The sequence below is a fragment of the Canis lupus genome, chromosome 22 (genome assembly GCF_003254725.2).
Source record: "Canis lupus dingo isolate Sandy chromosome 22, ASM325472v2, whole genome shotgun sequence".
Lineage (NCBI taxonomy): Eukaryota > Metazoa > Chordata > Mammalia > Carnivora > Canidae > Canis > Canis lupus.
Window position 1 is genome coordinate 59,620,424 of NC_064264.1, and position 22,200 is coordinate 59,642,623.

Below are 22,200 nucleotides of genomic sequence, written 5' to 3' on the forward strand. Positions count from 1 at the left end.
GTTGGATGGTCTGGATCCTCTCTAGGCCCTACCTGAAGCCCTCGTTGGCCTCTGGTCCCCACCAGTCCCTTAGGTGTGCTGTTCTGATCTTAGGCTGATTCCTCTCAGTATCTCAGAGGAAGAAAACTTGATTCCTAACACACGTTTCCAACACGAACCCCATTCCCAGCCTTCCCGCCTGCCGTTGGAGCCAGGCCCTCCTTCCCGACACGGAGCGCGTCTTTGTTCAGAGGAAGGAAGAAGGAGGGAAACTGTGGAGTGTTCAGGCAGACGCCTGCAGCTCCAGGAACACGTGTATTGTGGCGTATCATGTAACGGTGCGCTGTGGGGAATAGTAATGAATAGTTTGGACCACAATAATGCGCATTGTTGATGTTTGTTAAAATAAAGATATTCAATTTATAATAAAGGGGATTAAAAGCTTAATTCATGGCTATGTTAATATTTGCCTGCAAGTACTCAGATAAAGGGTGACGTACCTTATCACGTTGAACACCTGCGCGCCCAAGTTCCTCCGCTGAGATCTCCATGGGATTGCATGTTTTACAGAGCTTAAACTTTCATTTCCCAAAATAATGATATCATTCATTTACAGATATAGATAGGCTCTCCTCACTCCAACTCTATCCTGAAATGAGTATTGTGACTTCAGCTACAGAAATGTGGATTAATTGCAGCAGTGATATGCCGCGATTTTCCCACTGCAACAGCAGATGAGCCAGGCGGGCGCCAGCCAGCCGCATCTGCACATTGTCGCTTCTGGACGCCTGCTGGATGCATCCACCCGGAGGCACCCCCACCAGCGGAGGGGCATGGCTGAACCGGCTTTGTGGAAAGTGCCTGGTCACAGATCTTTGCAAATTTGATCGTGTTTTAAAGTGTGGGGGTGAGGGAGCTTTGCTTTTTGTAGATTTATGACAAATTCTCTGGGTAAAGTGTCCTGATGGAAAGTTAACACGTTTGTGAGCAACTCGGACTTGATCACCCTGGGCTAATCGCCTGGGAGATGCAGAGGTAGGGGTCAGGCTGTGCTTCATGCCACTTCAGAAAAACCAAATGGGAAGAAAACCACCAGAGCTACGTGCTTTATCTCTCAGAATATATGTTATGTAGATGGTAGAGTATTGACATATTTAGAGATCTTGATTGTGTAGGTGTCCTGGGGCCGTGATGGAGCCCCAGCCCGAGCGGCTGCACCACAGACCTGCTCTCTCCCAGTCCTGGAGGTACAGACCCAGGATCGGGGTACAGGCAGAGCCTTGCTCCCTCAGAAGGTGCCAGAAGGGGGTCCAGCATCCACCCAGAGTCCCCACCGCGTTCCCTGTGGCCTCTGCTGTATCCAAACCTCCCCTTTTATAAGGACACCGTCATTGGGTTAGGGCCACCTGCCCCCAGTGTGAACTTGTTTCCAAATAAGGTCACATCCTGTGCTTTGGGGGGGTCAGGGCTTGAAGAGAGGCATCATCAAGGATGTGATTCAGCCTCTAGCACTGGTGTTAGCAGTTAAGAGTTTTGAGAGAGGCAGATGGCAGGGAGCAGCATGAGCCCAGTGGTCAGAGTGGACACTGCCACCCAGGGAGGTGGCAGCTGAGAAGAAATGTGGAACCTACAGCCGTTTGTGCAAGAAGCTGCCCCACGGCTGGGAATAGATGCAGACCCAGCACTCCCTGTATCTCCATACACGAGGAAAAGACGAGCCTTTGGGTGGTCAACTGTGCCATCTACTGAAGTCTGAGACGCGCTCCTGAATGGAGACAGACGGACTTCTGCAGTGGTATTGGTGGTGTTTGGCCAATGCACGGTGGCTAGGGGCATGTGTTCCAGGTACCACCTGTTCCGGGCCTGCAGCAATGAGTGGAGCTACAGGAACTGACGGCCTGACTGTCCCTCCATCTGGGGAGCTCTCCCATGGCCTCCTATTGTGTCGGCACTGTGCTGAGCCTGTTGTGTGCACAGCAGAATGTGGAGGAGAAGCCTCTCCTGGGAGGAGCCCCCATCCTGCCATCCAGGGAGAAGTGGGTGTTGAGTAGCTTCTCTAAGGGTCTCCGCTTCTATGGGGTATTGCCCCCATCAGTCTGGGTCCAGAGGCCTTGCTCTCAACCATGTGCTGTGAGGTGCCTCCACAGAAACCATGGACGGATTTCAGGAGGATGAGTCAGAGAAGGCCTGCAGATAGGAAATAAGACTGGATGAGCTGTAAGATCTGGTGGGGTTCTGATGTCCAGAGGTGGGTCTCAGCAGCGTGGCTGATGGTGGTGGGTGGGGGTGTTCACTGGATGGTGGGAAATTCGGCTGTCATGTCCTCAAAACTATGTGTGCAGATGGTGGGAAATACACTGGGTGGGAGAGGTAGGAGTGACCTGGTTACATAAGGTTTTGATGGCAAGCACAAGTGTCTAAAGTTGACTCTGCTTACAGTAAGCAGGTGCCATAAACTGTTAAGAAGGAGGCTCATTTGACAGGGAAGAAAGGGCAGCTGGCCAAATGGGGACCAGGGGTGGACATGTGGTGCCTGTCTCCCCAGGGGGATAGTGGCCATCATCCAGGTGTGGTGATGAGCTGTGGAAGTTGGATAAAGAGGAAAGAAAATTTTTCAGTAGAAGACACTAAATTTGGAACAGATTTCTCTAGCAATAGGCACTGTATAACCTGATTTATTCCTGGCTATCATAATGTCACATCATTTAGTATTTTCCGCCAAGAATCCATTGCATATGCACTTAAAGGTGATTTTGTAAACATTCTGTGACTTTGCCTATGAACGGATCCATACATCTGAAAAAGTTGCAGATCATGTGTCCCTTTATGTATATTAGTTTATGGCTCAGAAACATGCATACTGGAGAGGATGGGGGCTCAGAGTCATTGTGCCAAGACACCAGAGGGGTGGCCTGGGGACAGACGGGCTTGGGAAGGCTGACAGGCCTGGGGGCGCAGCCTCAGGCTGACACCCCCGGAGACACAGGACAGCCAGGAGCTGGTCTTGAGATACAAGGAAGGTGGGTCCTGTAGAGCCAAGAGCCCAAGAGGCCAGAATTAGCAAGAGAGTGGGCCCTAAGCCCCAAGCTGGGCTCAGAAGTTGTGCTGGGCATATGTGTTTCGTTTCGTTTGACTGGGCATATGTGGGTTACTAGCATGCCCAGGTAGGATTCTGGCCGGGGGTGTTGGGGGCCCAGGGGCGCCTCTGGGCACATGCCCTCCCTCACATGTTGGAGACATGCCTACTGGGAGGGGAGCTGGCTCTGTGGGTTGCTGAGGCAGAGGAGGCAGCCTGACAGCCTCGGTCTTGTCTTTGGGTGTCTGGAAGGTGGGAACAGGACACACCATCTGTCCATGTTGTTTACACGTGTGAATTTATTCATATGCAGAGTTGCGCAATGTTTTTTTTTTTTTTAAAAGTCACCTTTAAATGCATATGTAAGGGATTCTTTACAGAAGATGCGAAACAATGTGTATAGTTAGGATCGCTGGACAATGTACGATGCACGGTGGCTGCTCGTCAAAGGGCATCTGTCCAAAGGAACTCGCGGAGGAACAGCAGAGGAGGGACTGTATGAAAAGCCTCCAATGGAGATTGTTTTGTGTTCCGGTGAGCTGCACTGTCCAGTATGTCAGTTCCTAGCTGCCAGTGGCTGTCAAATTCAAGTTAATTCAAATTAAAATATATTAGTTTATTTCTAGTTACACAAGCTACATTGCAAGTGCTCAAAGAGCCACACATGGCTTCTGGCCCCTCGTTGGATGAAGCAGGTGTGGGACATTCCCATCATGGCAGAAAGTCCAATGGGGCAGCCTTGCCCTTGTGCACATCTGTAGGCCAGTGATCTAGAAATACCACAGGCTGATCTGTTACAGTTGGTTGTTCAGGTCACAGAAATAAAAGCAACCTCCCTGTATCTATATTCCCCCCCTTATCTCTATGTTGTCACTGTTCAGATAGGAAAGATTTATTTTCTATTTTAGATGGGAAAATATCAAAATAGATTTTTTCGAAGTTTATTTCTTTTAAAACAGATTTATTTATTTATTTTTGAGAGCAAGAAAGAGAGTGCGGGTGAGGGGCAGAGGGAGTGAGAGAGAGAATCTCCAGCAGGCTCCATGCCCAGCATGGAGCTCCACGCCACACTTGATTCCACGACCCTGAGGTCGAGACCTGAGCCAAAATCAAGAGTTAGTTAACTGACTGACTAAAAGGGTCTATTTTAAACTCTTTAGATAGGAAAAAGGCCCAAGTGGAACTCTGAAACTGTGGTGGGAAAGAACATCTAACAGTCAACAAGAATATAAGTATAATTGACAAATTATAAAATGTAAATAAGCAAAAGCAACAACATGCCAAGATGCTGGTTTGTTTCTTTGCCCCCACCACAGCAATATTTAATGGGAACCAAGTTTCAAATACAGTGCAAAATGACACTGATCCGATTGCTTGTAGGGGGGAGAGGCACTGGTAAAGATAGCGGAGGGGGGGCTCCTTCCCTCTTGGAGCCATCAGCCTTCTTGAGGTGCTTATGACTCTGTGGTGGCTGCAAGCTTGAGAGCCCCAGTACTTGGTTTCCCCTTTCAGCTCTGCAGCTGTGTGACCTGGAGGACATACCTGAGCATCTCCAAGCCTCCGTTTTCTCCATCAAGAGGGACCGTGGCGTCTCCCGTGTAGGCCGTGGTCAGGGTGAGACGGCATAACAGATGCAGTGGGTTTAGCCCCGGACCAGGCACGCACAATCTGTCATCTGGGATTCGCACCTGGTGCCGTTGCGAGGTGCTGGAGTGGGCACGCGTCAGGTTCGAGGAGCAACTTACAACTCCTGTTTTCATGCCAGAGCGTGGCTTCCTGGGCAGGCTCAGAACTGGGTGCCCCTCAAAGCAGCTTTCTTTTCATATTCGTGTAGCATTCACCTAGAAGAAAAATTCACTAGCCTTTGAAACAGAGAACTGAAACAAATACCTGGAGAATCAAAAGTTTGAGGTTTTCTGAAGAGAGTAGTTTCCTCCGACTCCTCTGACCGACCTGCACGGTCATTTGAGGTGGGGTAGTCTGGCGGCCACAGCTGGGCTGTTCCCAGACTTGCTGCAGCATCTGTGATTGCAGCGGCCCGGCTGCACGGGGCGGTGGGTGGGTGTCACCTGTGTGGTATCTGAGTTTTGCCAGCACAGGTCACAGAACAGTCATAACTATCGGCTGGATGAGTGAGAGGTGGAATCTGAGGTCAGGGCCAGACGGGGGGACACTGCTGTTTGAAGGCTGGTTCTGTGGAAGGCAGTACTCTGGCTGCAGAGCAGAGGCTGTGGTCCCAGCCAGTGGAGAGAGGGGCGGCTGAGCCCAGTGAGGGGGCCGCACGGTCCGGGAGCAAGATGCCCAGAGCAGTGCCGCTGGGTGGGCGTGCGCAGCAGCGGAGCGACGGAAGTCGGGGTGGGACGGGTGCTGGCTGGCATTGGGGCAGCCTCTAGTTCAGGAAGCGACTCTGGAAAAGCACGTTGGAGCACGAATGGTCTTCCTCATGTTTGCCTAGAGGACGTGGGCAGAGCTAAATGCCCTCGATGTGCACCGTGCACCTGACAGCACAGGACCGCCCGTGTGGCCCATGGTCCTCCCACCCTCCTGCCCTTCTCCAGCACCACACTGCTCACCCTGAGTCCGAGGAGCAAGGTCAAACAGCGCTGTGCACGTTAGCGGCACGCCGGCCCTCTTCTGCATCCCTCACCTCCACGCGCCCCCCGGGATACCAGAGGGACATTCCGGGGAAGGAGCCAAGTCTGTGCTGCTCGGGGGCCTCCTGTTCTAGGTGCCCTCACGTGACGGAGGAATACGCTCGCAGTGGGCAGAGTCACCCTGTGACCGGGGGCTCGTTGCGCCCGTTAAACCTGCTGCTCAGGGCCAGGAGCAGTGCTTCCGTGAAAGGACAGGAGGGGGGCTGAAGGCTCACTGTGCAAATAGGACAGGTAGAAAAAGGCACAGCTTACTTTGAATAGAAGATTCCTATTGAATGTATCTCTACATAAGGCAAGTTTGGCTTGGGTGACCTGTTAAATGACTTAATTTCTGTGAACTCAGCTTCTTTATCTGTGGAATGGGCACAGCAATACCACCTGGAAGCTGGTTGTGAGAACTGCCTAGAGTGGTGCCGGCACACAGAATAGACTCAGCGCTCGGAGCTTACAGTTGAAGCATCAGTGTTACGGATCTTCAGGTACATTCTAGAATAAAACAGTGAAGGACAAGATTTTTTTTTTTTTTTCCAAGATCTACTTCTAATTCTTATTTTGCTTTGGTTTTTGTGTGGCTACTCATTCTGATAATTTACAATGAATTTAAATAATAACAATAGTTAACATTTTTTGATAGCTAGGGCTAATCTCTGAATCCGTGGTATAAAGTAAATTCCTGAATAAGTCTGATGTGTCTGAATTACTTTATCTGAATTACTTTTCACTTTTGGTTAATAAGTGATGCCAAGTCTGCCTTTGGTCTTCTGTAGACTGGGGGAAAATGTGTGTGTGTGTGTGTGTGTGTCTGTTGTGGTTTTAGAGAGCCGGTCAGTTCCCTGCAGACACAAGAGGAATAAATACACACTGAGAAGGATTATTTAAGACGCTGTTTCTATGTGGTGTTTTTTATGACACAGTTCAGATCTACCTTAGACTGGACATTTCTAAAGATAACTATGTTTATAGGAAAATAGGCTTCTTTTTCCTCTTTCATTTATGCAGGATGACTTTCTCTTTAGACACTGGAACTTTTGTTATGCTAATCGGGCAGGGACCATTTCCAATTCCGTGTCACCTGGGCCTGGTCAATGGCTCCCTTCTGTGGCTGGCCACATCTCCTGGGATCTTCCTGGTCTTTTAAGCTGTAATTTAGTTGGAGCTGCTGTCAATTTCCTGTGCTCAGTACGTCTGCGACGATATCGCAGATCTGTCATCGTGCTCATGTTCAAGACCGGAGGGCAGCGTACCTCCCAGGCTGGCCCTCTGCTGGCCTCGCAGCCCGGAGGCAGGCCCCCTGGCCTCTGGCAGACACCTCGTTCTCAGGTTGGTTTGTGTCAAATCTGGGATGGAAGCTTGGCTCTGCATGGACCTGTCAAGAGGCCTAGTGCTCAGTAATTAATTAGTGACTTCAACTAGGTGGGATGGGCCAGGCCCCTGCGGCCACCGCTCTGGCTCTGGCCCATCCCAGGAGAAATGAGATTCTACAACCTGCGCTTTTAAGCTTGACACAGGAGCCCCAACCGTGAAGAGAGTCTTGTGGTTAGTTTTTACCGGCTGTCACCGACGTCAGCAAACAGAGGTGTTTCCCTCCCCTGGTCCCGACAGCCCGTGGGGAAGGCTGGGCCCTGAGCAGTTTTCTGGGGGGGAGGAGGAACACATACCTGCCAGGATCAGGTGGGACCAGCTTCATGGCCATGCAACCAGGGTGGCGGTGATACGGGAGAGCTTGGTGCTTGGTTCTTGTCCCATGGAGTCAAACAATGAGTCTCGAGGACAACAGAGAGTGAGCACAGTGATAGAAATGTATTAAGCAGAGATGAAGAAAGCTCTCAAGAGTGAGAGGGGTCCCAGCAGGGTTGCCACTGAGGCCTTTTACCTTCTTTTATAGGAAACTGACCAGGGAACCTGGTAAATTTCTTGTCACTATCCGGTGTGTTTGTAAATATCATGTCTATGTTTGGGACAAACATGGTGCACTTGTAACAAACCAGTGTTTCTTTGTAAATGACATGAGCACAAACAAGGGTTCCCTTCTCTCTGGTTAATATCTCCCCCATAACATTTCTCTGCATCTGGGATTTCTGTGACCACTTAGTAGCCATTAAAGGGGGAGACTCCCTAACATTTTGGAGCCAGGGAGCCGGGTTTATTTTTTCCTGTTTTTACTGTCTCATCTCAGTTTTCTTGAGATGGGTAGGAGCCTGACTCCTTTTGGTGTCCTTGGGACTTAAGGGAGCCCATAGATTCCTGGGAGCCTGACTCTGGGCCTTTCCCTTATCTTTCCCTGCCTGACCCCAATTGCCCCTAACTTATTTCTACATCAGCGGGAGAAGAGACTGCCAGAATGGCTGGGCATCCCTGAGGTTTCCTTCCTGTTTGTGGGAAGAAACAGAGTCTCTGGATTAGGCCTGAGAAGTTTGTGTTAGTTACTATGGACTTGAGAAAATCTCCTTTCCTAGGAGGTGTGAAGGTGACGTTAACAACAATACAGAGGAGAAAAAGGCATGAGCTCTAGAATATTCCCTTCATCTGCAGGGTCTCAGTGGGCTCAAATTTTGGGGTTTCTGTGCTATTCCTTCTGAACCACCTGCAGCAAGGTAAGCTAGTCCTGACGTTGGGGAAGTTACTGAAGTCACCAGGTTGGGCCTTGGCTTCCTCATCTGTAAAACGGGGCTGTGTTGTGCAAGCACTCACGTGTTGGTTCTCAGTGTTGGGAGAACCGCATGAGGCCGTCTAAGCCACACACCCAAAGTGCCCCTAAGTGCTGTTATTCCTGCACCCACTGGAGTCACACGGACGTGGCGGTGGAAGATGTGGTAGTGTGGGGCTGGTCCCCATGACTCCAGTGCGGCTGTGCCCTCTCCAGGGCCCCCGCAGCAGGCATGAGTCCTTGCCTTCGTCTCCTCTGTCCCAATTCCCTCCCCCTTTCTTTCTGCTTTATTCACGCTCTTCATGTCCACAGAAGTCTAGAATGCTCTTTGACAGAAACCCAGTTCCATTAGCACTGAATGGTGACAGAGGGTCAGAGTCCTTTTGAGCAGAACCCTTAACTTCAGATGTTCTAAAAAATGCCCTAAAAATACAGTCATCTCATCCACAGTAAACCCCCTGGTCTTTGAATATCTGTGACGTGGGCGTGGACAGGATCATGGTAAGTCCTTCTAGAACTATAATGGAGTCGTCAGTGTATAGATTCACTGCTGCCAGCGGCCTGGGCGCAGATGGAGTTGACATTTCATGGTAACATGAAAGGTGCCGGGGAGTGTGCCCTCCTGGGAGCTGGGCAGGCTGGGCAGCAACAGGGGGGCCCAGATACTGGCATCTTTCCTGTGGTCTCTGTCTGGGCTTCTCCCCCTTCAGACCATGGGGAGTGGGATGATGAAGTGTGTGGCCTTATATTTCATTCCTTCTTGTTTCTATGGCCAGGGACACGTGGGCTACGTGAGGCTGAGGAGGCTGAGGAGAGCTGGGATTTGACCTGTGTGCCATCTGAGGACCTCATATCAACATGCCTAAGGCTATCCTCTCTACCTGGCAACCCTGCTGAGCTTGGTGGGCATACTGACTGCCCTCCTAGGCCTCTTGGCGACTGCTGCCCCCACACTCCTGTCCTCCCCGGCCCTGGGCTCTAAAGCTGAAAGCTTTTGGCCTGGCCTTCTACTGAATGGAAATCGTGTGGGGCAGCTCTGCCCAGGATGAGGTATCAGCAAAAGGTCCCTGAGGAACAGGGGAGGCTTGGAAGCACACGGGCAGCCGCAGGTCAGTGAGACCACATTTCTGGGAGTGATGCTTGGTATTCTGGTGTCAGCTGTGCCTAGTGGAGACTGCTCAGCCTGCAGTCCAGCCTTGCAGCTCAGAAGCTGGGTGACTCCTAGGAGATTCCTTACTTGGAAAGTGAAGGTTATACAATCAAGGAAAAGTGCCTACGAACTGCTAAAGAGTGATCAGATGTCAGCTGTGATCGTATTTAGAAAAGTAAGGATCCTAACGATGTTATCGTTATGTACTGGGTCTGGAGACATGAATTGGACCTAACTATTACCCGTGTTTTAGGAAGGTGTATCTGTGGTTGGCTCTGAGACCAACACCCAAATTAGAAAACAAACATTTTGGGTGAATTTATTTCCATCCAGGACTCTGTGATACCTGATTGTTTAAGGAGATGGCAGAAGAATTATGCTTTTGATTTTTTGATGGGGAAGACCTGGCACGCCATGGCAACTGCTTTTGAATTGTCCTTCATTCATCAGTCAGCAGGATGTGGCCTATGAGCCCCGGCCAGCTGTAGCGAGCTGGAGGGGATGAGGCCCTTGTGGTAAACCACCCTTCCCATCTGTGCTTTCCCGTGTGCACCCTCAGATGGGTCCTCTCCAGAGCAGGTTCAAATGCAGGTCTCCACCTCTACTCATAAAATCAGGGCCCTTTCTGTGTCCCAGGCACCAAGTTGGTCTCAGTGGGGACCAGCACCTCATGATCCTTGTACATCTGCACTGGGGGCATGGTGTGGCTTATTGCCAGTGTCAGAAAGGATGTGGGCCCAGTGCCATGGGCCTGGGAGCTGAAGGCAACAGAGGCTGCTCGACACTCCTAGAGCTCCAGCAAGACGTGGGCACAGACTCTTCCATGCTGGATGCTGAATGGGCTCCCCAGGTGGAGAGCAGGCTTCCCTGGAGGTTGGGAAGGAATGTATGTGTCCAAGGGCACAGTGGAGCCCTGAGCCAGTGAGGAAGAAGTGGGACCTGATGGTCAAAGACCCAGCAGAGGACACCAGCCAATGTCATAGACCATAAGGTGCCACAGTCTACTTCTGAACAGAGAATGGGCATAAAAATTCTCTTTTAGTAATGCTGCTACAGTGACTGTGTCTTACAGGGAGGGTAAGTGGCTGGAGCTGGGGAACCTGTTCTGGAAGCAACTAGATGATTAGATCATCAGCAGATGAACTCAGGGCCAAGGTGAGGCTGCAAAGGAGAGGCATGTGGCTAAGACAGGACTTTGTGACTGGCTGGGACAGGAGATAAAGATGAGAGAGAATAACAAGACTGGGTGGCCCTGTGACCTGTTGTTTAGTCCTGTACTTTGTGTTTCCTGGGCCCTGGGTACCAACGAGTTGCTGCTCATCTTCTTGGGGAGGGAAGCATTGTGAACCCCCCCACAGGGAAGACAGGATGGACCAGGAAGAGGCCATGACCTGTGTGTGGAAGCTGTAGGAACGCTAATGGAATATGCAGAATAATAAGATGCACGGACTGGCAAGGACCCAGGAGATGCGTCTTGCTTGGAGAAAACGTGGTGCCGTTAGCAATGACCTTAGTGCTGGTGACCAGGTTTGTGCAGAAGGAGGAGACTGTCTGGGTGCAGCCTGCATCTGGGGATGGTCCAGATTTATGGCAATGTGATCAGTACGCGCGGAGATAACCCAACAGTTCACGGCCGGTGAAAATTCAGTTGTTCTATTTTGATTTTAATTTACCGTTGGTATCAGGTTAATGATTCCTTTTATTGATGAGTGATCAGACTATTAGGTACAGACTAAAGTCTTTCTGTAAACTGTCCCTCCTTGATTTCCATTTTAACCCCTTGCTGGTGCTTTATGGGAACCCCAACCCCTTTAACAAACTGGGTCTCAATGAACAAGCCTGATGGGATTCACCTGTTGCACACACATGTGTATTCCTCATCACATGGTAGCAATTACTACCTCCACTGTGCACAGGACACCAGGGATGGGACGCTCCTCCCATGCCCAGGAGCCCTTGCCTCGACACCTGCTTTATTTCAGAATACTTTCTGCTCAAGATTGCAAATGGCTCATTAAGTCCCATCATCTCAGTCACACACCTTTTGGGAAAGAAATCTGGAAAACATGTAAACATACCAAATGTCCTGTTTCCGTGATACTTACCTGTGTCCTAGATGGGCTTTTCTGTTTGTCATTAAAATGGGGGCAGCCAGGAAAGGAACCCAAAGTTACCCCTCATTCAGAGTCTCAGCCTTCCCTCTGGGGATGTCCTGCTTCCCTTGTTTGTAGGGATGTTCTCAAAGCTATTTTTAACTCAAACCTAGTTCAAATGTTGATCATTTTGGCAAACTGCAATTAGTATACTATTTGTAAACAAGGATTATTCTGTCATTTTAATTTTAATTGAGTATTGAATTCTTTTCAAAGTTAAATCTATTTTGGAAGTTTGAGGAGATCAAATCATATAGGATGGTAATGAAAAATAATGCAAAATGTCAGGTGCACCAATGATGACTAACTGGTGGGTCAGCTGATCCTCTGTCCTCTCTGTGAGCTCACTTTGAGAGTTGGCTAGGAAGAATTAGTTTCCGGCTTCAACACCATCTCTAGAGCAAAATCCCATCATACTAATGTCAAATAAAATTAAACTGAAGATGAAATGAAATTTAAAAGTCCCTGATTCTGAGCCATTAAGTGCGGGACAGGGTGTGAGCAGGCCCGTTCTTTGCTGGTTGCTCTCACTGGCCACGGTTGTTGGCCTGTGGGCACGCTGTGAGCTCTGCAGGGCTGAGCCACTGGTAGCAGGGCAGGGCTGGGAGATGCAGACCACCCGTCCCCCTGTGGGGTCACTGTCCCTTTCTGCACTGGGAGATGCTTTCATGTACCTGTCTCTCAGAAAAAAAATTGTGATAAAAAATAAAGATTTGCTCTTCTCTTATCTGAATAATGGCTCCACTTATTAATCATGAATCAATTACTCTTTCTTCTTACTCCAGAAGAATTCTGAGGTAGCTGCATTATTAAACCAGGGGATAATTTCCTTCATTTGCCATTAAGGTTTTGCAGAAAACTCGAGGCCAGTCACGTTCACCTTCTTAAGGAAGTTGCCTTGGTTTCTGATCCAAGTGTCAGAGGGGGCAGCCAGTGGTAGAGAAGCATGTGTACTTGTGCCTGCCCCAGACAGTTAGCTCTCCTCCCTCTGCCCAAACCTTCTCCTCATTAGCAGTGTGGCAACCTTAGAAGGAATGTTCTAGCATCCAGAGTCCTTCAGCATTCCCTTTAAGTCTGGGTTTTATTCATGAGGCATGTTTACAGATGAAAAATTAAAATTAAACAGTCTTTTAAGGACCCACTTGAGCATATTGGTTTTTATTATTTCCCCCAAAATACAGTTAATGTCCAGTACAAATAAAAAGTGAAGCAGAGGGCTACATGGCATTGGTCAAGGTCACTTGGCAGGTGGTTGTCAGACCCCTGAATATCTTGACCCCTTCAGACGTATGGGCCTGCTCTCCACAAGCCCCAGCCCCAGTGTGCTAGCAGGGGAGGCAGTGGAGGCCCCAGAAAGGTGAGGCTAGTTGTAATACTCTGATACTGCATTGTGATGCCTGCATTAATACATGATGTCACATTGCAGTGACAGGGCCTCACAATGGGGATGTCACCTTGGAGTGAGAGATTGTCACTGAGGGTGGGGTTCCTTGGGAGTCTGTTCAGAGATGGGTGCTGCCATTTTGCAGGCTTCTTAAAATTTGTCTCTGAAAGGCAGTGGTTTTGGGGGTTTTCCTCCCAGCTAAAACATTCGGTGCCCTGGAGTAAACCTTTCATTTGTAGGGTTGCTCACTTCACTCCCTTTGTTGGATACTGTTGAAATGTCACCTGCTGGCTCCCAAAGTGGGTCTGTTCTGGAAGTCAGATGGTAGCATTTATTTGTTTTCAAGATAGGAAGTCTCTCCTCTGACTGTGAACGCCACCACCTCTAGCCCAAATAAGTGCAGAAGCAGGGTCCAACATGGATGATAATTTTACGTAGGGGCAGTCGGGAGGACAGATGCTCATGGGGCAAGGTGAGGAGCTGCTATGTCTTCTGTGCACCTCCAGAATACCATGCCACCCAAAGGAATGCATTTCTTTAGATAAGGTCCTTTGGCCCTTTGTAAAGAGGCCCCAGAAGCACCACCACCACTCAACATTTAAGACCTTATTAGGGCAAGAGGTCTGAGTGTATGTCATTTGAAGTGCACCCGATGGCTTCTAGATGAAGCTGTGATCCTCAACTACACCATGTGATTGTTGGCAGCTCTTAACTGGCCAGCAGGACTGCTCTGTGCCTGTCTGCATAGCTTTGGAGGGGGATGGTGGTCGTGGTTTGCTTGCCGTGGTCTGGGTTCTCAGCAGTCAGGGGTCAGAGGGTGTGAAGTACCCCTCCTGGTACCCCTCCTGGTTCCCCTCCTTACCTCTAGTGTCCAGAATGCAGAGGCCCCTCTCTCTCCAGGCTTCTAGCTATTTCTCTGCTTTTGCTCCATATTTGTCAATGCCCTGCTTACACTACTCTTGACTTTCCAGTTTTAGGTCTTATTTTTTGACCTACTAAGGATAAGGAAGATCTACCTTCCTTTCACTTCCTCAGAAGCATGCTTTCTGTGCCCTGTCCTCTCCAGATAGGAATACTTAAAGTATTACTTGACACTTGGCTACACTGATACCCAAGACTGATATGAACTTGCTGACCTACCTGACGTTGGTGCTGAGTTCTGGACTTTCATGAACATGGAGCTTTTTTCCTCATTCTTTTAGTTGTTCCTGGAGCTGTTTTGTTCTATTTTCATAATTTTCTACATTTATCTGTAAATACTTATAATTTAAATACAAAACATTAGGCTGGCTTTGTCCCATCTGGTCTGACTGCCGTCTCAACATGCCACCTGGCTGATTTTCTGGGCTCTTCTGCCCCGGCCATCCTGCTACGGTTTAATCGCTCCATGGGCCAGATCCTGTTTCCTGGATCCCACATGGACTACTAGTGGTTTTCCTGTCCTTTTGTTAGGTCATGTCTTCCGCTAACTCTGGCTTATATTCTGCACACGTCCTTAGTTGGTGGTCGGCTGGGGATAGACATCTAGGTTGTGTGGGATTACCCTCAGCTTTCAAAGTTGTTGTCCTCTCACCTCCCAGCTGCTGGTGCTGAGAGCCCTGAGGCCCTTCTGGTCCTGGATTTCTGTAATGAACTCCTTTGTGCTCCATCCCTAGAAGCCTTTAAAAAGGATCTTCCTCTGATCCTAGGATACTGAAGCTTCAAGAGTGTGGTCCTTTACATTGATTTGTGGATGTTTGTCCATCATCCTGTGGGTGGGTTGTTGAAGCCTAGATACTCACATTCTTCCATCTGGGAAGTTTTGTCTAATTCTTTTGTAATTCCTTCCTCTACATTTTCGTTATTTGCTTTATCTGAAATTATACCCCTCAAATATTCTATTTCTTGTAGGGATCACTTAATTTTTCTTATTTTGGCTCTCTTTTCCATTGTGTTAGTTTTTGTTCTAATTTCTGAATAATTTGATCTTTTTATTCTGTAAAATTTTTAATTTTAATCTTATTTTTAATTCCTAAGAACTGTTATTTTTTCATGGAGTGTGACTTGGATGTCATGGTGACTAACATGCAACATCTCTACATTTCTCCTCAGCATTAAAAAAAAAAAAAAATCTCTTGTGATCCTTGCCTTAGTTCCTCTTATTTGTTTGTTCTCATCTCACCTTCCTTGTTGGCTCTGCTTGCAGGTCTGGTGGCCCGTGGCTCCAGGCGTGTTTGAAGGCGAGGCAGTAAACAGCGGTGCAAGTCCGCCGACACTGCCTCTTGAGAACCAGCTGTTAAATGTTCAGGAATTTTGTGAGCATATTGTTAAAGGTAGCCACTATTAAAAATTAAATTGGGCAAGCTCAGAATTAGGTAAATTGTGTGAAAAACGCAGGTAGTAAGTACTTAAAACGTCACTCCAATTACATTTGCTACATTTTACTATTGTCCCTACTCCTGGAGTTATTTATGGTCTTGGTGTGGTAAATGTACCATAGGGGGGCATGCCACCACGCTGTCTTCCCAACTCCCAGATGTGAGTACCATCACAATGACAGCTTGAGATCCTCTGTGGTGGGACCATTCACACCATGGAAGTTGTCCAACACCAGAGCTGGGCCCTCCCGGCCTTCTAGCCCCACCAAAGAGCCTGTGTTACCCCTCACCAGCACAGCGTGCAGTAACTCTCTTCGTACTCCCTGGTGCTCTCCTATTCAGAAGATAGCCACGTGGGGTAGCTTTCCAAACTTGAGCAAGGACTTACCCTGGTCAGGGCCCTGAGCTCACCTGCAGCCCAGGGCTCTGGGACTCAAGGAAGTGCCTCTGGGAACAAACTTCCCTCTCCAGCAGGCAGACTTTCTTTCTTTGCTTCATCAAAACTCCATTTCCTCCAATGTTAGGTCTAAACAGAGACTAAAACTGTGACTAATAGTCTTTCAAATTTCACAAAGCTATTTTATAAAAATGTTCCTGTTACAGTTTGCAAATGGCTACTTTCCAAAGAACAAGGCCATTCCAATGTCACTTTTACTTCTCAGTAGGAATGTTGGGTTTCAGTTCTTTTGTGCATTTAAGAAAGTGTAGTTTTTTGTTGGGTACGCATTTTTTTATTCTATTCGAAAATATTTATAACAGTAATTAGCACCATACTCTGCAAAAAAAAGTGTTTAATATTTGTTATAAAGGGAGCGATAGCTGTGAATGCCCATTGCAGTGTGATATTTTAAAACATTCAAAATGGAGAGTCCTATAGTTAAGACACAAGACATCTTTGAATTACAGTTCAATTTTCTTAAAAAGTTAAAATAAAAATTAAATCATATACATATATCATTCATGACAAAACTAATATTTTCTAAGCTAGCATGTCTGTCTGAAGATTATGACATTTTGAATAGGAAAAAATATAAACAGCTAGAATAAGACAATCATGAAGAAATGAGATAATAGTCTTCAGATGAAACAATTAAATATGAATTATGACATAATTACAGACCCCCCGATGGGTAAAGAAGAAAGCTCCTGATGATATAATCGTGTTTTTTGTACTGTCTATTGCTGTTTAGGCTAAAAAGATATTTGTTCCATTGTAGACTCTTCTGTTGTGCTAACCTTTCTCAAATGTTCCTTTAGACTAGGGCTTCATTGCTTCAATTGAGTTAGAAGTTGTGACACTGAAAAAGTTTAATCAAAGTCCCAGTGGATTTGTACAGCAGAGTGCTCCTCCCTTAACGGTCCTGTTGACAGTCATGGACACACAGAAGGAATTCTGTAGCATGTAATTTGTCATCATTTCAAATTATCAAAAGTATAAATCAAAGTCACCAGAGCTTTTTTCTAAGCAGATAGGTGTAAGATTTATTTAAAAGTTGAAAAAATTAAGCAGACTATATCTGCTTGTGCAGAACTACTAGAATTGTTCTGAGCTGAGGCTTTCAGTTTTGTTTTTGTCTTATACAGTTTCATTCAGTAGTAAGTGTCACTGTCAAATCAAAGCAGCTGCCTTGAGAGAAAGCTTAGTTTCTGGAATTACGTAGCTGGAAGCTGAGGAAAGAATTTGTTATGTGTGGGTATAAACATAAGCATGTATGTATTCGTTATGTATAAACGTGGGCATATAAACACATGCTCATGCACACATGTATCTGTGTGCTCACAGAAGTGATTCATATACACATTTTAATAAACACATTCATACTCGTATCCATGTACATCTGCACATATATTCATATGTATGCATGCACTCAAACACATGTAAATATTTGTAGAAACAGCCATATCCATATATATGCACATGTTCATAAACACACTGACGAGTCCGTGTATAGAGATGGATAAGTTGGGAGTGTTTCCTGGCTTGTGCCATCAGACACAGGTTAAGGTGTGTTTGGGGAAATCAAATGCACTGTAGCAGCTACCCAGATTTGTGATTTGCTTACTTTTACGTTAATATCAGATTATCGTCATTAATTGTTGGCATGCTCTGGCACCTGGACCCAATCTGATTTGTCAACAGCTCTGTTAGTAAATTAGTCCACAGCTATGTTCTGCTCTCCACTGACTTCAAAAGATGAAGGGTAAAAACGTATGTGATGGTTCACTCTGGATTTTTTTCATTTGTAAATTGACATCATCCCTTTTAAAATAAAACTTTTTTTTTACATTTAAAGTAATTCATGGTTATTATAAAAAAATATGGAGCATACAGCAGAGTGGGGATCGGCAAGAGCTATTCAGCTGCAAGGATGGTTAATGCAGCTGTAGCATTCAACTACAATAACGGTGTGTTTCTCATTCTGCTGGTTATTTTACGGCCTGGGATCCTAGCGTAATACAGTTTTGTATCCTGGCTTTATTCTAGTAGTGTTATAGTATAAGCATTTCCCCATGTCATTGAAACTCTTTGTCAGCGGTTTTCAGTGGTTGTAGAACATTCTAGCATACAGCCACAGTCTGTATTGTTGAGCGTGTACTTGCTTTCCACGTCTTACGGTGCTGGGATTATCTCACAGTGAAAATCTCTGAATTAAGGATGATTTTCTGAGAATAGATCTTCAGAAGTAAAATTGCGGTGACAAGAAGCATGAGCACATTGAAGGCTCCTGAGTTGTTGCCCAATTACTTCTCCCCCCAGAACAGTCTGCATCTGCCCACATCTCACACCTCCTCCAACCTGCTGGTGTTTCCAGCTGCCTCAACTGCAGCGTCTACAACCAGAGAGCAGCCTCTATGTTCTCAGCACCAGCTTGCTTGTGGATGCTGTGGTTTTAGTACGATGCTACCATTCAGAACCCTCCAGAGCTCCAGGAGCCTCTGCTCAACCTTCCAGGGAGTCGTGCTCTCTGCCCCGGGGAAGCTGAGCTCGCTCTGGGTGCTCTCTCATTGTCATCTCTGCCTCTTAATTCATGCTTTGCTAAATTTATTCCATTTGGATTGTTTTCGTCATGCACCCTTTATTCTATTACACGTTGACCCAGAGATGAAACTCAAGCCCTCCCTTGGCTCCCTGAAAACAAGCACACAAGAGCCTGACCCATTCTGAGGAAGAGAAGATGAGCTGAAAGGTCTGGGTTGGGTGTGGATGGGCAGAGGTGGCCCCAAAGTGAGGCAGATCTCTACGGACATCAGGCAGGGCTCAGCCTGGACCCCTGGGCCCCAGCAGGCCTCTCCTGTCTCCTCAGGGGCTCTTGCTGATCCCCAAGTCCCTCTCATTCTCACCATTCCCTGCCATGCACCTCCTCCTTCCATCTCCGCCAGATGGCTACAAGGTCAGGACTTTATGTCAAGGGGTCAAGGGGCTTTGTGGGACGAGGGTCCTTCTCCTGGGCCAGCTCTACAGCTTCAGAAAGGAGTGGCAGTTACGGTGGAAGGACACGCCTCATTACAGTAAAATCGGAGCAGTCAGTGCTCCTCCTAACCATAGGGTTATGGTTCTCCGATGATTCTGTGCAGGGGGCAGTGTCTGGCACTGGCCACTGTGTGTTCTCTTCTGTCCCTCCTCCATCCCTCTCCTCAAGGAAGTTATTTATTTATTTTTATTGTCGTGTGGTTAATGTACAGAGTTATGTTAGTCTCGGGTGTGCAGTGTGGTGATTCAGCAGTTCTGTCCATTTCTCAACGCCCATCGCAGTGCACATGCTCTTAATCCCTTTCATCTGTTTCAGGTGCCCCCACCCCTCTCCCCTCTGGCGACCACCAGTTTGTTCTCTGTTTTCAAGAGTCTGGATTTTTAGTCTCTTTTTTCTTTCTTTCTTTCTTTGTTTTGTTAGTTCCACGTGAGTGAGGCCATAAAGTATTTGTCTTTCTCCGACTGATTCCTTTCACTTAGCATAATACCCTCTATGTCCATCCATGTCATTGAGAATGGCAAGATCTCATCCTTTTATGGCTGAGTAATATTCCACTGTGCACGTACACCACACCTTCTTTATCCTTTCATCTGTGGATGCACACCTGGGCTGCTTCCTCATCTTGGCTATTGCAAATGATGCCACAGTAAACACAGGCATGCATGTATCTTTTTAAATTAGTGGTTTCATTTTCTTTGGGTAAATACCCAGTAGTGTAATTACTGGGTCATAGGATAATTTTATTTTTAAGTTTTTGAGGAAACACCATAGTATTTCCCATAGTGGCCCCACCAGTTTTTCTCTTCGAAAAACTTAAATCTGCTCTCAGGCAGCACCCACTTCATGGGGCTGTCAAATGTTCTGCTTTTGACGTCCTTGTTTCACATGGACATGTGTGCAGGGGGAGGAGAATGGAGGGCCTGTGCTGCCTATGGGGTGAGCCCCAGCCTCCCTGTCCCCAGTGCAGAAGTCGGGGTGACAAGTGCAGATCCACCTCTTGGAAGAGGGGGAGGAAGGTGCCATAAACAGTAAGTAGTAAACAGACTGCATCGTCCTGGAGGTAGGAGTCCGTTGTCTCAGGAGTCACTCCACGTCTACAGGTGTGGGTTGAGCCAGGCCATATGTCCGCAGGCCAGCAAGCAGCACAGGCCTCCGCCCAGGAGCAGGCCAGAAATCCAGGGCTCGGGGCACTGCTACCACCTCTCTGGTCTGAGCACATGAGCCTACAGGGTAGTAGCCCCCCCTCGCCAGATGGATGGGGCTTTGGGGCCTGCGGGGAGGCTGGGTCGCCTCTCAGCTTTGACGCATGCATCGGGTGGGTTGCTGTGTTTCTGTGGTTTCTGTGATGTTAGACGAGTTGTTCAGTGGGGTTAGCGTGCTGGGGACAGCGCATTCCACACGACTGTCATCACAATGGGTTATGATGACAGAGCTGGCACCTTTTCATGTAATTACAGTCTGTGCTTATTCATTATTTTCACTTAGCTAGATCTATACTTCAAGTAGATGTAGGACATAATCTGTGAATGTTGTGTGTGTATAATGCATACGTGTGTATCCACCCATATTCAATACCTATGCAGATAATGCCTCATAATAATGTGGTACACCCGAGTTTTCATCAAAGCATCCCTTTGTGAGGGTGCAAAACTAATTGTGTTGTTGTGTGGTGGAGGTCAAAGTTGTTATAATAAAACATCCATCTTGGAGATTTTTAGAGGAACCTGTTTAAAAGGTTAAAGTGGGTAATTATCATACCCTAATTTACAGCTACTTGGCAATAAGAGTTGCTTTTCAATGAACCATTTATTCATGATCCACTGCTCCACACTGCAGGATTCTTCTTGACTAGGTTAGGAAATGTAATTAATAAATGATAGGATTATTTATGGTTCACGGTGCCAGATTGGGACATACAATGATACACGGAATGTGCTAAATGATTCTCGCAAGCAGCCTCGCAGACTTTTAATCCATGGATTGAATTGTTATATCACTTGCTCTAGAGAAGTGAATTCTGGATGGAATTCACAGGACATTTTTGCATGATGACCTGGCACTTTCCTATGATGGAAGGCAGCCATGCTCCTTCCAGATAGAGTTAAAGGGCTTCCTATCTGTCTTGATCTGGATGTGTCTGGATGGGCTTGGGGGGAGGGTGTGATTGCCCATAATAAGAATCCTCTGTAACTCCTGGTTACAACCATAAATTAGGACTCAGATTTGAATCATAACAAGAGGAGAACTTGAGGTACTCAATAAACGTACCTTCTTGTTATCAAGTCAAAACATGGTCAGCCTGCACTACTGAATTTTTTCTAAAGGTGATTCTGTTTTGCATAAAAATAAGGTTTATAGTGTGTTTGTTTTCCAAGCCTCTCATGACTTGGCACTTAGTAACAGCATGTGTCCTTGCTTTGGCTGATGTGAGAACCCAGAGCTCTGGCCTGTCCCCTGCGTGGACCGTCTGGAAGGACAGGATGCCAGCTGCGGGATCCGCACACCTCCACTTGGCTGAGGCTGGCTTTGGTGTCTGCCCCCAGGGTGACATGACCACCACAGTGGGGGCAGCTCAACAGCCATGAGATCACGGCCTCGAGGGGTTTGTGCCAAGAGCCAGAGCTTCACTGTGTGTGCTACGATTTCCTAGTCCGCCTTACCACACCCTGGGGAGTAACTGGCTCCATCCAGCCCCGGCTGAGAGAATAGGGTGTGAAAATTAAGTGCGATGTTCAGGGTTGCACAGCTTATGTGGACAGCATAAGTTGGGGCTCAGGACCCCATAGCAGTGGCCTTGTCCAGGAATACCATAATGTGTGGTGTGTGAGCTCCCCTACTAAGCACTTCTTCATGTGCTTTTTCAGGGTAACTTGCATGCTACCTTCTGAAGTTGGCCATATTTATATTTATAATGAGTAGTGACAAGAGTTCCCTGAGAGCTGGGAGGGACAGAAGGTTGGCAGCTCCCCTCATTTGTGGTCCATGGGAGGTGCCCAGAGTCCCAGGCTAGAAAGTGCTTCACCCAGGTCACTGGTTCATGGGACCTAGTACTTCCCATCTTACTGCAAACAGTCTGGAATGACGCTTTGCACCTGCATTGGGTTGAATGGTGGCCCCACCATGTCCACTCAGGTACTCAGACCATGACCTTGCTTGGAAATGGGACCTTTGCACATGTGATCAGTGAGGATGAGGCCATTGTGGAGTAGGGCAGGCCCTGATATCATGACAGGGAGATTCACATGAACATCCCACTGAGCACTGGAAAGTCACATAGGGTAGGGGCACATCTTCCTTGTGTGAGGCCCTGAGGACGTCAGGGACAGC

The 22,200-nt window shown here is 47.6% G+C and overlaps 1 long non-coding RNA gene across 1 annotated transcript in view; it reads left to right on the top strand.

Moving 5' to 3' along the window:
- The window catches only part of LOC112655915 (uncharacterized), a 592,361-nt gene that overhangs the window by 135,955 nt on the left and 434,206 nt on the right, over positions 1-22,200 (top strand). The window lies entirely within an intron of this gene.